The 20,217-nt window shown below is 35.8% G+C and overlaps 1 protein-coding gene across 18 annotated transcripts in view; it reads right to left on the reverse strand.

Moving 5' to 3' along the window:
* The window catches only part of SOX6 (SRY-box transcription factor 6), a 375,371-nt gene that overhangs the window by 247,761 nt on the left and 107,393 nt on the right, over positions 1–20,217 (reverse strand). For 3 of the 18 annotated variants that reach the window (XM_064657439.1, XM_064657434.1, XM_064657429.1), the window contains exon 1: positions 15,736–16,220. The exons of the other annotated variants lie outside the window; for them this stretch is intronic. The gene's annotated coding sequence lies outside the window, so the exon portion shown is untranslated. Of the gene's footprint in view, positions 1–15,735; positions 16,221–20,217 lie in introns of those variants that run through there. 18 annotated transcript variants of the gene reach the window in all.

Consider the following 20,217-nt stretch of genomic DNA (forward strand, 5'->3'; position numbering starts at 1 on the left):
TTTGCCAGTAGGTCGGGAATAATAAAAGCAAGCATGCATATGGATTCAATGCTCTGGATTTACCCAGCATTGGTTAATGGTTTCTATAGAGATGGATGTCAATCTGCCTGGCCTTTCTTATGTCAACAGTCAGTTACAACAAGGAAGATCATGGCTTTTGCCTTTGATTAGAAGAGGTATCTTTCCTCAGTTTACTGAAGGTCACAGTATTTGCCACAAGTTCCCTCTTATTACAAGTTCTCTCTTATTACAGATTTTATGTTGAAATGTGTATGTTTACAAAGCAAAATAAAAGAACAATTATTTCTAAAAGTTTGGAGTCAAGGGGGTGTTAAAGCTACACATTGTACAAAGTTTTCCTGTCCAAGCTGTAAGGCTTTTCACCTCAAATACAGCTTGTTCAAAAACTGACAGAAATATTTGCATAATGCTAATGAAGCTGTCAAAAGGTAACTGTGGCATACTACTACAACCACATCCTTACCAACTTTATAAATTCCTTGAAAGAGCAGAGATTTGTGTTCTTGTCTCATGCTAACTTAAATTGGAAAAAAAATCCTACTCATTTTCATTGCAAGATGCCACCCAGGCAGCACAGTACTTCATCTCATTGCACAAAAAAAATGAAACACAGTGAAATGCAAAAATATCACACTGATAACGGAACATGTAAAAAACGGACTACTTGCAGTAAATATATAAAAGAAACATTTTCAGGAATTTCCCTTACGGCAGCAGTAAAAACCAAAATCCCTCTTGCTGCTAGTGTTACCTCAGTCCATATTAGCCTGCCAGCCCATCTTTAGCAACTGCCTGTTTCACAGACCCAGAATATAACCAATAAGCTTACCACTGTGGCATTATAAGTTAATGTGAAAACTAAAGGGGACAGTTTACTTATATAAGTATTAGGTTTAAAAGTCCTGCCTGGAGCAAGATAACTAAATCTTTTATGCTTCCAAGAGAGACACATTCACACTGAAGAAATTTTGGAATAGCTTGGAAGGAAGTGTTAAAGTTCTGTCTGTCCTCCAGGTCATGTAGGTCCTTACAGGTAGTGGTGCTGCTGCTACACATTCCACTGGAATGATGTCTGTAGCATCACTGCTGCCAACCTGCTCCAGAAGAGGTTGCATTTCAGTCATGCTGAAGACAGAGAGAGACTGATGTATGTCTAGATGAAGCAAATTAAGAGATGCCAGCTGACTATAAAGGTTTTAAGATGTAGCCTATAATATGCCAAGAGTTTTGGTGGCAGAGGGGATTTTCTGTGTGTGGGATGAGCCAAATTTTGAAAAATAAAAAATATTTTACAATAAAATCATGATAGAGTAGGGAAACAAAGAAATTGGTTGTTATTTGCACTTGTGCTATATATACACCATTTTAATAAATTGTGGGATATAACAGTTGGTGCTTAGTTCACCCAAAATAAACAAATGTACAAATAAATCAAATTATTAAGTTAGTTTTTACTCCCTGCCTTTCACAACCTGAAGCAACAAGCACAAAATGGAACAGCAGAAAGGGAGTTCCTCCAGCATTATGACAACCAAACCTCAGGGGGGGCAATGTACAGGAATACTGAAAAGTCCTTCCTCAGCTGGAGAGAATGTGGGGCAGGGGAGGGCCAAAATACCCGCAGGAGGATGCAGTAAGGAGCTCCCACCCTTTGGTCAGGATGCACTGCCTGACGGGCACGGGGACACTGGCAGGGGCCCAGAAAGAAGGTATGGACACTGCAGGGCTGACAATCCTGCCATATTTATTAGTGGTAAGCTCCAGGAAATGTTCCACATAGCCCTCATAGTTTTCTGCCTTCAGACTTAAATGCATACACGCGCACACTCACACCATCCCTTCTTAAATTTCCTTTGAGGTTTCCATGTACTGCTGTTTTACCCTCAGGAGCTGCTTCTCCCCATGGGCTCTGCACTATACTCGGCTCTGCCATCCATAATAGCCAGTTGCAAATACTGGGTAGAATGCATTTTGTCACTGCTTTGATGAGACGTGGCTGTGTAGTGAGATGTACAGTGTTGACCAAGTGGTCTCACTGAAGTTATTGCTGATCTAAAAGATAAGATAAGGAGTTCATTACCTATTCCCTGCTTTCACAGGGAACACCATTTCCCAAATTCAGTGGGTCACTTCTCATCTCCTTCAAAGCCTGTAGCTGTAGTTGTAATAAGATTAACAAAAAGAGGTCTCAGACATCACTGAATAAATAGGCAGCTGGGGTAAGAAAAAGGAAAAAAAATCCAGAAGGTGACTTCTTGTGTCTTTGGAAAGACAGAAGATAGATCTCTGAACTGAGCCTGATGGTAAAATGAGGAGAAATCCCATGTGAAGCTGGATTTATACACACATGACCATCTGTGTGTAGATATATATATGTGTCTATGTGTTCATGTCTTTTTTCTTTGTCCATATATCTTATTATACATAAGGTTCAAGTCCTAACTGTGCAAAGAGAATGTGACCCATCCTTGTGACTTTTTTTTCCCTATACCCTGTTGTCCAGCTGTAAGCTGTGAAACACATCCAAGTTCCTTAGAATGGGGAGTGTTGAGCCAGGCAGTTCAGGCTGAGCTGTTCCAGTTATCACTCCATTGAAAATGAACAACAAATTCAAATAACAGAGGCCATGTTTGATTCTGATCTTTCTGGGTTTTCTTTCTCTAGTTCCCACCCCCACAGTCTCACCTCTCTCCCAGCCTTCCCTACTTAACATAAAGTTATGATGCCCTTTGCTATAATAATGAATGGAATTCCCAGCTTATTATTTTAGAGGCTTAACTGATTCTCAGTGGTTTTCCTGTGTTTAGCACTTATACAAAGAGGCTTTTTCATATGCCTTTCAGTAAATAAACAAATAGGCTTGGAGTCAATATTCATTTTAATAGTTTCACTAGATAGTCACATTTATTTTTGAAGATTTATTTTTTTCTAATTGCACTCCTGTGTCACTCTGCATGCAGTTGTACTACACGTCCATCTATAAACCTGGACCTATTATCAGCAAGTAGAATATCTCCAACCTTAAAGTAATCTTTTTATAAAAACGTTTATAACTGCACAATGCTCCTTGCTCGAAACTCTAAACATATATAAGAGCCAGAATGCTGGAACCTTGCTTCCCCTTCTGTGTGTTATTTTTTTTCAGGTATTCTCAGCTGAGAGCTTTCTAGTGCTGTCACAATGGCCAATTTTATACTGGACATTTTTCCCCGATACAGATGTGTAACTATTTGCCTTTTCTTTACTTCTCTATAAATGCCATATGGACAGAAATCATTGAGTCACCAGAACATTTATTTTTCTGATATATTATGCTGTTTGATGTCATGTTGACATGTAATTGATGTTGGTTTTGCTTTTTTTTGTCTTTGTTTTGTTTCTTGGTTTCAATAAAAAGAGAATTTAAAAAAGGCTGTAGAGTGATGACTTAAGGCACTGACAGACATGAACATAGTATGCATCTCTTTTATGATGTGCTGCTGAGTAAACGGGTATATTTCTAGCTTTAGATAACATATAGGAGACCTCTGAATTTTTATCATATAATGAAGTATTTGTGTAAGCCTAGCCTATAACCTCAAAAGAACTTTTTTTCTCTCACAAGTACATACAGAACATGTTTTCAGTAGGGGCTTAACCCATGATTTAGGAGTCAATAAAGAAAGATTTTCCATAAAGAAATGAGAAAGCAACAATAGAAATAAAATACAACATACCAAATATTAAATATGTTCCATCAGCACAACAGAGTCTTTGTACAGTAAAGAGCAGAAGGGGGATGATTAATAGTAAAATGATATATATGTCAAAAGAAGAATAAATGCAATTTAGACAAAGTACACACTTATTAACAGAGAACATCATTTACAGTTATTCAGATGGGAGGAAGGCAAGGATGAAACTAGCAGAGAATGTATTTCACAATGTCAAGTCACATTCATCTTGGTTCAGGGCTCCCTCCCTCTACAGCTGCAAAATAAAAATACTGGTGAAATCCTTGCTGACATAAAATTAATGTCTAAGTACCCAGTGACTTCAGCAGAATTAGGATTTCACTCAAGTAGCTTCAAGGAGCAGCTTCACCAGGCAGACCTCCTGGATCACCAGTGGGAGTGGCCCCACACTTCCCCCCAGGTTCCTGCAGCAGACACGCTGCAGTCACCGCCAGCTCTGACAGCCTGGGCACCAAACAGCCTTTCTAAAGGGGAGCTGAGCCTGTGGAGTGCTCCCCATCCATCCTTCTTCTGAATGGCTATTAACAGGGTCAGCAAATGCCAGGGCCCTCCCAGGTGGCTATACCAGGCACTGGGTTTTGGAGCATGGGGAAGAAAGGAGGGACAAAGGCACTTTGAAATAAGCGCAGAGACCAGGTTAAGCTTAGACCAGTGAAAGACAGATGAACATGCCTGATGGACTCAATGTCTGCCCAGCCCCTACCAGAAAGCTGCCATCTGAAATCAACTGAAAGGTTGCAGAGAAATTATTTCGGCATGGTAGTATATTATGAGAAGATTTTGGGAACACCTTCTCTAATATTTGCCAGAAATCTTATAAAAATGACCAGATGTAAACTTAGTATTTCAAGCATTCCAAATTTTGAGCTAGAAGGATACAAATATGTCATCAGGATATATCACTCCCTGCAGAACCACAGGGCTCCCTGAAGGTGCCCCAACAGTTTGCCAATTCAGCCTGTTTGTGAAAACTGGTGATTCACTTTCCACAATGAAATACATCTACAAATAAGTATACATAAAACAGGGGAAAATAGAAGGCAGAAAGAAAATTACCATTTCATTCTGCAAGCAAGAAACACTCAATATAATAGCTCCATAATCTCTGCCCATAATGCTCTAATATTTCCAAATAAACCAACACAAAACATAGGTGTTTATAAGATAGGAAAGAAAGATAAATTTTAAATTAAGAAGAAAGTTGGGAGAAGTTGTAAATTAAGAGAAAACAAAGTTCAAAAAACATCCAGTCTCAAAGCTCCTTCTTAACTACCTCTCTCAAAATCTTAAACTGTCCCAAAAATACTTTGATTGTGGTCTAATCTACTCTACATGACCTTTGCAGAAATGATTCTTTGCAACTCTGGCAAGTTTCTTTCTCTGCCACTTTTGTGAGATGAACGACTCCTTCCATTTGCAAGGAAGTTCTCAGAATCTCTGCATTATAGGACTATTATTACTAGAACTCATTGAGCTCTTGCTGTGTTCACAGATTTAAATCTGAAAGCCAGAAATTATAAACATATACCTCATTCAAGATAGTACACGCAGGCAAAGATTATACAAATTATTTCAGTAATGTACATTATAGCTACAAAAAGAATGACATCAGAAATCTTTATTAGCATCAGACAAGAGCCTCAAATCTTAAATCAACTCACAAAATTTCTCTTTTCCTAAACTCCCTTTGATTTCTTTGCCTATTAAATCCAATTGCTATACAAGTTGGTGCTAGATGCTCTTAAAGTCACACAGAAATTTACCCACCCAGTTTAAATCATATTATCTTGATATAACATCCTATGTGGAAGTTTAATGGAACACCACAGAAACCACTTATGCATTACTCAAATCACTTGTCATCTTGATGCTCCTACAGTTTTAATCTCCAGTCATCAATTGTCTTCAGGATTTTACACTTTTTGAAAACAAATATTTCTGCACCTTCTAACTGAACTTCAAGTCCACCTGCACTGCAGGATGTGGGTGCAAACATTTAAACAGAAATGCTCACTCCAATCCTAAAAGACAGCAAGAAAAAAGAAAAAAAACCACCAGAAAGATAACTAATAAAAAGAACTTAAAATTTAACTGAGCATTCACACTTTCTAAGTATGAAGTTAGAAAATACCACTGTATCAACACAGCCTATTAGTTCTCCCTATTAAAGAATTAGAAGATATGAGGAGGTCAAAAAAATACAGAAGAATGAAAGCATTAGAAGGACAGAGAATCCTTATAATTATATTACAGACAGTGTCAAAAAACATGAATTAAGTAACTCCCTATCCCCCTCCAAAATCCCAGAGTAGTATATAAATTTTTTGCAGTATTATAATCATCACTCTACCAATATTACAATATACATTTTATTAACAATCCATTCCCTGTAATGCTAAGAACTATGAAGTAAATTATGATTGTCACACAAGTCTACATTTATATTACACACAATAGTCTCACTAAAGACTATCCAGGTTTTTATGAAAGTTACGAGGAAGTGATCTGATTTTAGGACTGTCATACTTTTAAGCAAATGTAGATTGACTTAAAGTAAACATTGCAGGAGGGAGCTCATGCTCTAGGCTTCACCAAGCAATCAGCAAGGCATCTGACACGCTACAGAAAACCTGCAAAATCCAGCAAATAAATCTTGTAACACCCATTCAGTATCCTACAAAGCACACAGTGGGGAGTGACACATTATTAACTGACTGTAATTTTCACAAACTGTAACATACTAAGACCTTTATGACACACATGTGGTGAAATATACTTTTATATATTATGAATGGCCATGTTTTTAAAGCATGTTAATCAAGATACTTCAAATAAATCATTGGGCTAAGTTAGTAACATCAAAAACATTACATATTACAGTAAGAATATTTGGGAAATGCCTCCATCTCATGACTCCACTCTAACAAAATCACAAGCTTTTGATGATGCAGTAATACGTAACACGACAAAGGGACTGACTTGAGCAACAGAGAAGAAAAGCTTGGGACAGGCTACTGTCATAAAGTGGTGCTTCCCTTGAACATGAGCTTTTAAATCAAATTATATTTTATATTAACTTGCTAAAAACCTGTTCTTTCAATGACAGTAAACTCACAAGGGACAACGCAGGTTCCAAGGAAGACCTAATGCTATCCAAAAGGAAAGAATTGAAGATGATGTGACACAGACTTCATCTCCACTTTCAGCCAAAGCATTTTTCCTTTTGCCTTGGTGAAGATTTATACAACTTTACAGAGGCAAACCTCACCTGCCTCTCTCAGACACAGCAAAAAGCAATTCTGCAAATGAGAAAATACTGGCTTTTGAAGCCTGACATTGTTCTGCCACACACAGGAATAACTTGAGGTCCCAAAGGTTCATAGAGGAAAATGGCACTTTGCCAACTCTCATTACTGCCTGCCAACCTGTAGATAATCTTCTTGTACTATACTTCATCTGATAGTTTCACATTTACAACTCTTTAAAATACTCAGCATTTTCTATTTAAATAAAAGTAGACAAGATTAAAAACATAAACCTAAGTAGAAAATACAGGCTAGAATTGAAAGCTGAAAGCATTTTCCTCACTATTGTCCATTATTCTTTAATGTATCATTCTGTTTCTGCATGTAGGCCAAAAAAATAAATCCAATGTAAACACAAAAGGCAAATACCTTCTGAAGGCCAGGCAAATATTTGAAAAGCAAAAAAGAGATTCTGCTTTTATCTCTAGATCACCCTACAATTTAATGGTTAGTGGAGAGGGGTTTCTTTTTTCCTTTCTTTCTTGTTTTTCTTTTTCTCTTTAGTTCAGGGAATGCAGCAGGGGCAGGTCCACACTTCATAGTTCACAGAATAGTTATCAACCTATAAATTAGAACAATGGGATAACAAATGTTGCATAACCATATTTGTTGCCAAGCAGAGAGAAAAACTGCCACTATAAAAAGTATATGGCAACAAACCAGTGTATTGAAAATCTTGATCCAGTATTGTTTCCAAATTATGAAAATTACATGCCTGACCTTGTAATCTGATGTCTGTAATTTATAAGCAAAGTGCAGATGCCTGTATGGAGCTTGATTGTCTCAAGGAGGTTTCATGAAAGGTAACACCACTCTACAGACTAGAGACGAAGACCTGGGCCTTCAGCTATGTCACTGGTATTAAATAGTACTAAATACAAGAAAAAAAAGGTTATCTGTAAGCTAAAATGGTAAAGCTGGCAAAACATTAACAGTGAGCCTACAATCATCTAGTACACTTGATGCTAGTCACACAGTTCTCAGGCCACCACTGAACACAGATGTACAAGTGTTCAGTAGTTCTATATTGATACTCTCGGGCCAACAGCAAGTCTTTACCAATCACATGAATCCCAGCAATTCCACAAAAACTCTGTAACCTCATAAAATAAGAGCCAGTGCTTTCTTAAATTGCATGCAAAAAAAAAAATTTAAATTATTTTATAGTTAAAATAAAGTCATCTGTGGTAATGTTATTAAAAATATTGATGCAGTAGGGTGAGGATTTTTTTATAGCAACAAATTAAGATAAGGATTTTTGAATAGCAATAACTACAGAGAGAAAAAATACATTTTGGTTTATTAAATTTTGGAGCAGCAAGAAAAGAATAAGAAGGAACAAGAATATACAGATCAGAAGAAAAAGGGGAGCTCTGTCTCAGGGTTCCATAACAACATATGGTTTAACTCTTAGTCTCTGTGTATGAGACAGTATTAAGCAAACACATATACCATGAAGTAAAATTTTCAGTTTAATTAGTTATCTGGTTACAGTGAAATTTGTTACAGCATTTGTTACTTTGTCGCAAATCAGTTTCTATAGTAAGCTAAATGGTGTAATCAATGGCCAACTTAATTCTCACTCAGTTATCCATGCTCAAAGATCTTCTTCTATACAGATAAAACTACCTGAGAATGAAATGTCTATGTTTAGGTTCTTCATTCTATATTTCTGTCTTGTTGTCTTATACTCCTCGACAGATTATGTATGATATCACATGCCATAACAACTTTTAATATATGATTTTCAACATGCAAATGTTCTTGTAAACTCTAATATAAAATTATTGCATAACAAAGGATTACTTGTCTCTAAATTATCATCTATATATCTCTGATTGATTATGGATTCATAGGAGTTATTTAAGGGCCATGTGCTTTCAAAAAATATATGAACAAATATTTCAGAAAAACAGTCACTGAATATAAACAAAAAGAAGTTACTTCTAGGGTTAATCACATGTCCACTGACTTCAGGGATGTAAGAAAACATTTCATATATGTTCAAGCTGTGAAGTGTATGTACTTCATTGACTTTTATTTGACAGAAAAGTGATAAATACTCCTTTTAACTAAAGAGGTCTGATCAGAAAAGCAGGATTAATAATAGAAAATAGAATTAATACTTGCCTAGTCTTTTAAGAAACATTTACAAATAAAAGCTATTAAAAAAAAATATTTTCCAGCAAACATGAAGAATCTAACTGAAAGCTATTTTGATTAGGTTAATTTTCAGTTTTCACAATATAATATCACATTAAAGATTACGGTATTGGCAGCAGAATAAATGAGAAAAGGAATTACGTTCCAGACTATTACATAAATTAGGGGACACCAGCCCTTCATGGGCTACTACAGATATTGCCAGGAAGGTAGTTTACTTGAGCTTCTTCCCTTGAAGCCTTTTAAAAAAAATTAGAAAACAGGAAATAATAATATTAAAAAATAGTTGACAAAGCATATTGATAGTATCCCTATAATCTCTAGAAGCAATCTTAATAATATTTTAGCTAATAAGTAAACACGTACAATGTCCAATTCTCTAGCTGTTTAATACCAGAAATCCTGCAAGTGCAAGGTAGAAAATGGGGATGGTTACAGGTCTATTGCTATGCTAAAACTGACCCACACACTTCACAAGTAAAACTGCTAGCAACAGCCTGGAAGAATTGTAAGTGTTCTCATCTACTACTGATTTTATCCAGGGATTCTCAATAATTTTTGATGACTATATTAATCCTCTAAATTATAGATTATCATGTCTGAAATTAGAATGATGTATAGGACAGACAATATTTTTAAGGGAGTGTGAAGCTTTGTGCCTAATATTAATATGAAAATTACACAGGGTATTACTGTGCACATGCACATATATGGCCTTAGCCTGATGCATATGTGAGTTCCCATACATACATATGTGAGTTCCCATACATACATATGTGAGTTCCCATACATACATATGTGAGTTCCCATACATACATATGTGAGTTCCCATACATACATATGTGAGTTCCCATACATACATATGCAACTACGTGTACGTATTTGCATAAGTAGAAATACATACAAATAATTGGCAAAATGGACTTGTATCCACATATTTATGTAGTTGTGTGCATGCTTATATACACACACATAAATATGTAGATAACAAGACCTACAACTTCCATATAACTATGTGTTGCTTAGACAGACACAGATATACATCATATGCATGGCACTCACTAAGCTAACTGTTACACTAATGAGAACTACAGTAACTGACACAGTGCCTCATATGACCACAGTGCTTGCTCACAAGTTTTCTAAAGCATAGATCACTTCCTACTCTGGTTCTAAAAACCACAGTACAGGTTGACAAAGAGACATATTTTTTTAATAACAATAAATACTTTTTTTTCATTTGCCTACTGTGTGATTCAGTCTCTCTAGACTTGGCTGGTATCAGTCAATCCATTTTGCATAGTTTTAATAGTTTTTGAGGAGGTGTTCAAACATATAGGCATATCTTTTAAACTAAAACTTTTGCTTCACTGCTGGAGCTGCAGAAGTAAAATCCGAACATCACCACTGATGAACCAAAATTCAACTAAAAATAGTGCTTTAACAGTAAAGATGAAGTAAAGCAAATCATTCTTTCTACCTATGCCTCTATGTTGTTGCAAGAGTGCAGGCAATTTTATTTCTACAGCTTCTATGATCATCTGCGACCTAAGGCATGTTGATTGTATCCTTAAAGGATAATGGTGTGATAGGGCAAAAAAACATCCAGAAAAAGGCTCAATAATTTATTTGCTGGCAAATAAATTATTCCTTTCTCACTTATTCCCTGAAAACATCAGTTGTAGGAAGATGAGAAAATGACATTTCTCATACAATGCACAAATTATTATTGATACTAGTAGTCGAAGTAGTCACTTCTTATTCTTTCTTTTCTTGACTTGTTAAAAACTGCTAAAAGCAGATAGCAGAAGACAGAGGACACAGTAACTCTGGATTACATGTCACAGCTATAGGGTGCAGGAGAGAAAAACCCTAATGAAGTCCATATACTCTCTTTAGAACTATATCAGTATAGCTCAAAGCAGATTCTGATCCTCCCCAAAACACAAAGCTGCTATTACTGATGATTGTTTCAGTTGACTTCGACATCCATTCCAAAACTTAGCTCTTTCTTTGAAATAGGAAGTCTAGGCAACTATGCACTGAATGCCTAGATCTGAACCCTGACAAGCAAGGCAAGCTTATTATTCTCCTTCTCATAACACAGCGGCTCCCTTCCTAATAGGCATTTAGAACAAAACAATGTTTCTCTCCTGCAGGCCTTTAGATTAAACAACACTCTAGGTTAGTAATCAGGTTTACCAGAGAGTTGTCATGGGGTCACTAGCAGCTACTTTGCTTTCCCACAAAACTGTGCTCTGTAAGGTGATGAAAGTGTTAAACAGACTACAACTGATGGGAAAAGCAGAAAGAAAAATCAACAATACCCTAAAAATATTTCTTTTAAAGAAAAAGCAGTCTACTGAAAAATAATAGGCAAGAAAGATTCAGTATAAACTCTAGTAAATCATGTATATTACCTCAATAAATGCTAAAAGCCTATACTTGCTTTACACTGGTAAAGCAAGAACGAAGAAATTGGTGATTTAGCTCACATTTTTCATGCAAAAAATTGGGATGTATGGTTATACACATGGCTTTTTTTTAAATCCAAGTTAACAGGGAGGTAGAACAAATATCTTTAAATTGGAGCTAAATAAGCACAGTCCTCTGCTTTGGAGGAAAAAAAAAAGAGCATAAACAGGATTCGGCTACTGCAGTTCTCACTAAGTTTTAAACAGATGATTCTTCCACTGTAAAATGACAAGAAACTTGCACATGGACATAAACTATTGGACAGCACACAAATTGTTATATATCCTTTACTTTATCCGTCCCTGTTCAGAGGTAGAAAGGCCAAAAGGATGCCACTGAGCGGTGGTGGCATCTGTGCATGATAGCTGCTGCTGAAGTGCCCAGCTTTGGCCTCCTCCCAGCACCATGGAGTTTGGTTGGTTGACCTATTTAAGCAGAAGCACCCTGAAAAATCTCCTCTCTGTTCTGAACATCACTGTTTGCCTCCTACACCGAACACCTCATCACTCCAGTTAGTAAAACAGACCCATCTGTGGGACAACACTCAATCTACTGTCCTTTGGTTCACACAAATGTGGGTGAATATAGTTAGAGCAAATTTGCTGTGGGTTTTGTCTTGGTTGGTTGTTTTTGTTTGGTTTTTTACTACAATTAAAACATTTTGGTGTTCAGACTAGGTAAGTTAAATTTTTTTCCAGTTCTAACATTTTACAACATATTTTCTTCTAGGAGAGTTCTAATGATTCTATATTCTTTCTTTAATATATTCTAGAGATAGACACCTATATGCAAAGTCACAAGATCACCCTGAATTTGTCCTTTTTCATGACAAAACCTTGTAATTTTATGTCTGACCACTCTAAGCTGCTGATGCTCCATAAGGACTCTGTAAAAGCTGGAATTGTTCAAGAGGATTTTTGGTAATATTACAGCCTGAAGCAAGGCTAAGCACCAGCTGCACCATATTTATCTACTTGTTTATGAAAGAGTTTCCCCATCATTGTGTGGATAACTGACCTTAGCCACAGCTAATAAGACATGAGCTTCCTTGAACTATGCAGTTTTACACTGAATCTTATAAAATACTTCAGTGTTATCCATGTAGCTTCACTGAGCTTCTAATGAACTGAAACACATTCTCTCTCCAGTACTGTCATCACAGACAAGGTATGGTCCAAGGAACAAAAATAACCTGGCCCAACCTTTGCTTTGGCCTTTTGTTTCTGTAGACAAGCTTCTTCCTGGCTACTACCAGGCTTTTATAAAGTAGAGAATCAAGCAACGTACAGATATTTATGCTCCACCCTACCCATCATCTCCTCTTACTGCCCCAAACATAGTGGCAAGAATGGCTTACTGCAGGCTAGCTGCTTCAGCAGCCTCCCTTGAGTGCAGCTGTGTTTCCAGATGTGTGTCTAGTTAGTCAGAAACCTCTGGAACTTCATCTCTCCTCAACCTTAAGTCTTTAAAGAAGTTGGGAGCTACAAGGTCTGCGTTGAAGAAAATACAATAATTTCACTTAACATGAAAACCCTGCTCAGTCAGACTAGTTCCACTAAATCAGAAGATGTCTTATCAACCTATTCCAGACATGTCTAACTTTTTTTTACTTTCTTTTCTGCTTTTTTTTTTTTTTTTTTGCTGTAGTACACAACTGAGAACAGCTACAACTGGCAAAAAAAGCAAAGATCAGGTCAGCCATGCTAAACTGACTTGTATGGGGACCTTTTTCACAGGTTACATTACCATGCTGTTGAATTGGAAATAAGTCACTGGAATGGGCACAAAAAAGACAGTTTCTGCTTGATATCTTTTGTTTCCATTTTTTATTTAAGGATATTACTTTTATCCCAGCTGATACAAATAATAAAAATTAAATAACACCTAATTTATGCTGGTTTACTGTTGCAGGGGGTCAAGACTGTTTCTCTTCAGTTTTAAATTTTTAATTGTAAAATGGCTATTAAATTCTGTCTGTTGAACCAGTACAGTGCTAAAGCTCAACTGTCAACTACATATATATACACAAAATACCATAAAACCTGAAATACTACTTCAAAATCCAACCAATTTGTCTAATTTGTGGGTTAGTACACACATAAGTAATATAATCACCTTAATCATTCCAAATAAGCACACAGCGAGTTTCATTTTGTGTTTTTTTTTCCCCAGCAGCACTTTACTAGTTGTTCCTGATGATGTTCCAAGCAGAGCATTCCAAAGAGTCACTCGTGCAGGAAAACAGTTGAGCTAAACTCAAGTTGCCAGCTCTTTTCTAATTTTAAGTTTAGCTTTCCCATTCTGAAGCAAGCATTCCTCTCCAATACTAGTTAAAAGAGCTTATCTAATTTAACTTTCATTTTTTTCCTTAAACATCTGGGAAACTTCATTTCTCTAATCAGTTTCTTACTTTCCTCCACTAATTACAATCTTGTTTTTTCTACGTATATCATTTCCTGTGTGATAATTTTTTCATCATTGGGTTTCTTGCTCTTTATGTATTTCCTAGATGCTGGTGTTCAAACTCAGAAAATGCAGCTTATTTGTGTTGTCCCCACTCTCTTAAAAAACCCAGCTAAAATGTGCAACAACAAGTTATTTGCCTCTACGTATATCTGAATATTTAGCACAGCTTCCAAAATGCCGCCATTTGTTGCCCCGATAGCTCCATCATCAGCAAATTCTAGGATTTTAATTTACTCTAACATGATGAGACGCCCTTCAGAGAAATTGGCCACCAGCTGTCTCTCTGCTCGAGGAGGCCAAAGTCACACACAAAACAATGACGCTTGTCAGACAAACGCCACTTCTCTGTTTCATTTTCCTCACTGCCTCTTCTTCCTTTCTATTTCTCCTTTGCCCAAGGCCATATCTTAATCCCATTCCCCAAATTAAAAGGTTTCTTCCTTTCTGTATGGCTCATGAAAGGCTACCACATAGAACTACATTGCTATGGGGGCTCAGCCTTCAAAGTTGGAATACTTTCAGTTTTTATCTGTATTTTCATTCTTGTATCACCCTTTCATATAGCTTTCAGGCTATTTCATGCATAATAGGCTAAAGTCTGGAGATGATAAACTCTTTTTCACTGAGCCAGATACTGTAGTTACATCATATGCATACTGAATTCTATTGTACAAACAAATAAGGATTATTTTTTTAAATTCTACTAATTTAAGTAACAGCATACAATGCAGTAAAAGTTATTAAATGTTGTATATAGGCATTCTAGTCTCCACAGTAACAGACTATCATTTAAGAGATTTTGCATACCCTCATAACACACTAAAGAGTGGAGAATACATTGAAAAGAATAAATGCTTATCATACCTATTCATTAGTATCAGGGGTACAAATATAATGGGCAAATTTGAAAGCTGACCCAAAACAGGGGTTTGAGTTTTTAAAAAAATTACCAAAAATATAAGAAGATTACGTTCAACTGACCTAATGGTTCAGTTTGCATTTTCTGTATAAACACAGTGGTATGTTTACCAAACATCCATTTCCTCCTAACCCCAGATCATAGATTTTTGAAACCCCACAAAAAAAAGTTTTTTTAATGAACGCAATTGTGTTCACAATATCAAAACAAACGTGAATAAATCATTCATACAGTGTGAAAATTGAAATCTAATAACCTAGAATGAAAGAGCTCTGCAACATAAAAGTTCCCGTAAACCTCCACAATATGTTCAGGCACAACTAAAGTCAGACTTACGTAATACATGAGCTTGCAATTGCAAAGGACTCTTCAGGTTTTATAATCAGTTCTCACACTTAACCACAAACCAGAAAAGAATTGTTATGATATTTTACAGTTACATACGTTGCATAGCTTAGAAATATATCTTCTTACCAAAGTTAAACACAAGTTTAATTTCTTTCATTCATTTGAGGAAACTGAGGATCAACATATGCTGTTTCACATGCTGATACTTTGGTAAAATAACAAAGATTATTTTAAAAACTAAACTCTCTCGTAATGAAAAACAGAAAGAAAAGATTTTATTCCTTTGAGAAGATGATTAGCTTACCTGGTTTTGCCATTCCACACCGACAGCCCGAACAATATTATCAGCTCTTCAGGTACTAATTCTTGCTAACTGGAAGGATATTTTCTCTCTTGCTGGATTAATAATCAACTTTCCTGATAGTTCATTTGTAATTCTCTGCTGGTTAACCCTTTGCAGGGCTCCCATTTTGAACTAAGCACCCTACACTGTTCAGTTCATTTTAATACAAAAATAACAAAACATATGATAGTACCTACATGAGAATTAGATAGCAAGCTAAAGACAACAAATAAGAATAGATTATCTTAAAAAACTAAAAGCTTATAAATACTTCAAACCAGACTTTCTCTGAAGGACTACTTACTAAACCTAAGAGCCAGTGAAACAATGCATCAACAAACTGGAAGCTGTAAAGTCCAATGGCTCATACGACTGCACACTCCCATGAAGCTACTGCTCGACCTCTCATCTTCAGCAAACGTGTAAGTATGACACATGCCTGCTTAATTCTGAAAATAACATCTTTTATTATTGGATAGTGTGCTGAGAAATTACCACAGTTATCAGTTTGTGCAAGGCCACCCATCTGCGTTGTCAGAAAGCAAGAGCAAGAGTGGCCAGGAGTAAAAATGAGATAAGAGAGGCCCAGAATAGCTAAAAAGGGGAGTTCAAATGAGGTCAGAACAGTTTAAGATGGCATACCTAGAAATTATATGCAATTTTATTTTTCAAGAGTAATAGTAGCAAATTACATATATTTCATTAGTTTCATAAAAATTCAATACCTTTTGTCAGTTTTGTTGATTATAAAGGTTATAAAACAACCTGGTAAAAGGGTTTAAAGATCTCATACAAGAGGGTGAAAAATTTTGGAAATGGTGACCTAAAGAAACTAGTCTTTAGCAGATATCAGATGGACCTTGGGATGTTGATTGTGGACAGAGGTACAAGGAAGAGAAAAATAAACTTGTTGCATAGATGACTGAGGCATAATGCTGTAAAAATAGGGAAATAATAAGAAAGACTTTTTTTTTTTGAGAAAAAAATTGGGGGTTTTGGATTCTCTAGAAAAAATAAGAGGTGACAGTTCTATTTACTAACATAAATGCTTTCCTGGTGAGCTGTGCTATAGCTGTTTTATTAAACAATACCACAGAAGTTCTGTTTTTTCCTTAAGACAAAGGGACAGAGTGTCCAAAAGCTTCTGCATAGCACAGATGAGACTATCTATTTCCCATTGCATAAGAGTAGTCCTATAGCTAATCTATTTTTACACCACTATAGGTCTCTGCTCTCTATTCAGTAGCACCTAATACAGTCTGCTATAAACTTCCTACAGTATGTGCTGTAGAATTTATGATAAAATGCTATAAAGTCTTGAAGCAAATTTATTTCATATTTATAGTTAATTTTATTCTGTCTGTGTTTGAAGGAAAACCTTTTAAGAACGCCAATAATGTGAGAAAGCTACAACAACTAAATTTATTGTTAAGTATCGCATCAGTGGTACTCCTGGGGGCTCTTCTTCATGGGAAGAAAGCTTAAACAACATTTTCTAACACATTGGATTGCTTCCCAGAGATGTGATGGCCTACAGAGGCAGTGCTGAACAAAGCAAGCTGGAATAGTAAGTCAGTAAACAACCCTTTTCAGAGAATGGCCGCAAATAAGTGCAACTTTGTTTAATAAAGGCGAATTATAGTTATCTTTTGTTCTTTAGAAGGTGCATTATCTTTCTCTCCTGTTCCACCTGACTAAGCTGGTAGTATCTTTTCTATCACCTGACTGAGTAGTTGGCTGGAGATAATGGGACAAAACAATCCGCTATTGTTACGAAAGACAATGACCTTTCATGTCCTTGGAGCTCGCCATGACCTTTCATCTTTCCTATCCTCCAATGGTCTCTCCTAACAACTAAAACTACACCCTGTTAGGCTGAATTCCAGATTGTCATAAAAAGCCCCGTCCCTTCGAAACAAAACCAATTTTTACACCAAGGTGGAGGAGAAACACAGGTCCATTGTTCCCTCACAGATGGAAGTTAGAGTTACTAAGGCAACAGCTCTAATCCCCCTTTTTACCACCTTTTTCACATCATTGGCCTATCAAGTGTGCTACCTTTTAACTCATAAGCTCAAAAGCTGGTAGTCTAACTGACTGCCCTAATTAGCTACGATTTTCACAGTACAGACAACATGATGAGCTAATCGAAATTTGCAAAATAATGACGTACCTCCACCAAATATTCCTCCTCCTGAGGCCCAGTCTTAGAATAACAATAATGAGACCATTATTAGAGGAGGGCATTAAAATGCTGCACTGCTGCTAAACAGAGAACTTAATTGTTCTGGTCTTGTCCATTGAATCAACAACCTATTGTTGTGGACTTGAAAAATAAAGGACTGGAGAATGGGTGCCATAATGATTGGTCTGTGCTGCCATACCAGCACTCTGTAGAATTGTTTTCCTTTTGAAACTCTTGATGGACTAGTAGTTTTGTTTAAAAGTAATATAAAAGCCAATTGTCTGGATAAAAAGTCCTATTTATTGAAATCTTTAGAAGCAGTTGCATGGATTTGTTCATGACCCCCAAGATAAAAACACAGAGACCATAATAATGCTATTTGTGACGACCACTTCTTGTAGTGACACTAGATAACACTGTCCTGTCTAGCTATTGCAAAAGGAAGGAAGGCACTTCCTTTGCAGACAGAAATCATGGCAGAAGGTCAAATAGTAGACAGACCCAATTCATCTGTATAAAGGAAGATGTTTTATTAAAAAAAAAAAAAAAAAAAGAAGATGACATGATATATTTGGGCATCATTTACAATTCTGGGTTTAAGACAAACTGATAAAGGTATCCCTAAGTCAGTCACAGGACTTTTTTTTTTTTATTAGTTTGTTAAACACTAAAAATGACAGACCTTATTTTTTCCTTCACCTCTTCTATAATACACTAAGATTTGTCATTGGGAAACTGAATAATATACACCTTGAAATGCAGTGACTCAGCTGATGCCAGTTGTAACTTACGGTTAGCTTTGGATATTCTTTATTTAAATTTGGGACTGGGAAGAAGAGATACATAAAATCTCTGGCATGCTTTTTAATCTTGGAGGGGGTTTAATTGATGGAAAATTAGAATCTACAGTTTTCACAAAATGTTTAAATGAAACATGATCTTGAGAAAGAAATATTCTCTCAAATCAAAAATCATAGTTTTATGACATAAAATCGTTGTTAATTAACACTATCCTGGATTTCTTTCTTTGTTTTCACTGTTCTATTGCAGTAAAAGCTTATAAGAAACAACAGATTTACATTTTGGAACAGAAATTAAAATCATGCCTTATTGTATTTTTATACTTACATCTCTTAATACATCTTTCTACACAAAAATTTCTCAAAAATAAGCTATGACTCTAGGTTAATATAAACAGTGAGAAACAGTAGAATTTGGGCTTGCAAGAGTATCCATTGATAATTTGCTATTTACTTCAATGGGAAAAAGTTTAGGTTTTACTTTTTCTTATTCTTATCAACATATTGTAAATCACAATGAGAAAAATAATTGTGAAAAGGGGGGGAAAGAAAGAAAACTTAAAGTTAAAGGTTAACCCAAAAGGTATTTTCAGTAGTTCTTAGAACTTAGCTCGCATAATGTAAAGTTGTCTTGCATGTAACTCACATCATACCTTTTCTTTAAACTCTTTTCTTTTGTAAATTGAAAAATGCCTAATATAAAGCAGTATTAAATTGTAAATAAGACCTCTTGCTTCATTCAATCCATGCTTTGCTCCATTTATCTTCATCTTGTTAGGCTAAATTAATTAACAGTCTCTGTGTTGCACACTTTCTCTTTTCATTACATCAAATAATGGCCTGGATATGGGAGAAAACTCTCACCACGGGCATCTTGAAACACTACCTTGAGGAAGAGTCTCTTACATATGTATTGCTTTAGCAATACTAACTAGCTAGATGTTACAACATTTATTAAGTAGATCCTTCACCACTTTAAAATAATTGTCCTGATTTTGTAAGAAATGAAAATGTTTTTAAAAAAAAAAAATCAGGTACTTGCAATAGATCATGTTTACAATTTGTGAGCCACAAGTACTAAAAAAAAAAAAAAGGAAGTACCTATATTCATCTATACTTTTAATTGACGCTTTATTTATTATAAAAATCCTGAAACTTGAATGCAATTTCTGGCCAACTGTGTATACAGTCCTAAACATATTAATGTGTCAAATTACTCAAACCAAGTTGCCATATTATCTCTTTCTGAATGTTCTGTATATAATTAATTGTCTGGGACAGTTTCATTGGTAAATCTGGTTATTTAGATGCTGTAATGGGGAGCAATGTGGTAAACTATCAGTCAAGTTTTCCTCCTGTAACCTACATTATGGCATCCAGAGCAAAAGGACAAAACAGCAAAGCCTTTTTTAATCTCACTCTGATCAAACAACCCTCTTTCTCCAATCACAGCTTTGT

The sequence above is a fragment of the Pseudopipra pipra genome, chromosome 6 (assembly GCF_036250125.1).
Source record: "Pseudopipra pipra isolate bDixPip1 chromosome 6, bDixPip1.hap1, whole genome shotgun sequence".
Lineage (NCBI taxonomy): Eukaryota > Metazoa > Chordata > Aves > Passeriformes > Pipridae > Pseudopipra > Pseudopipra pipra.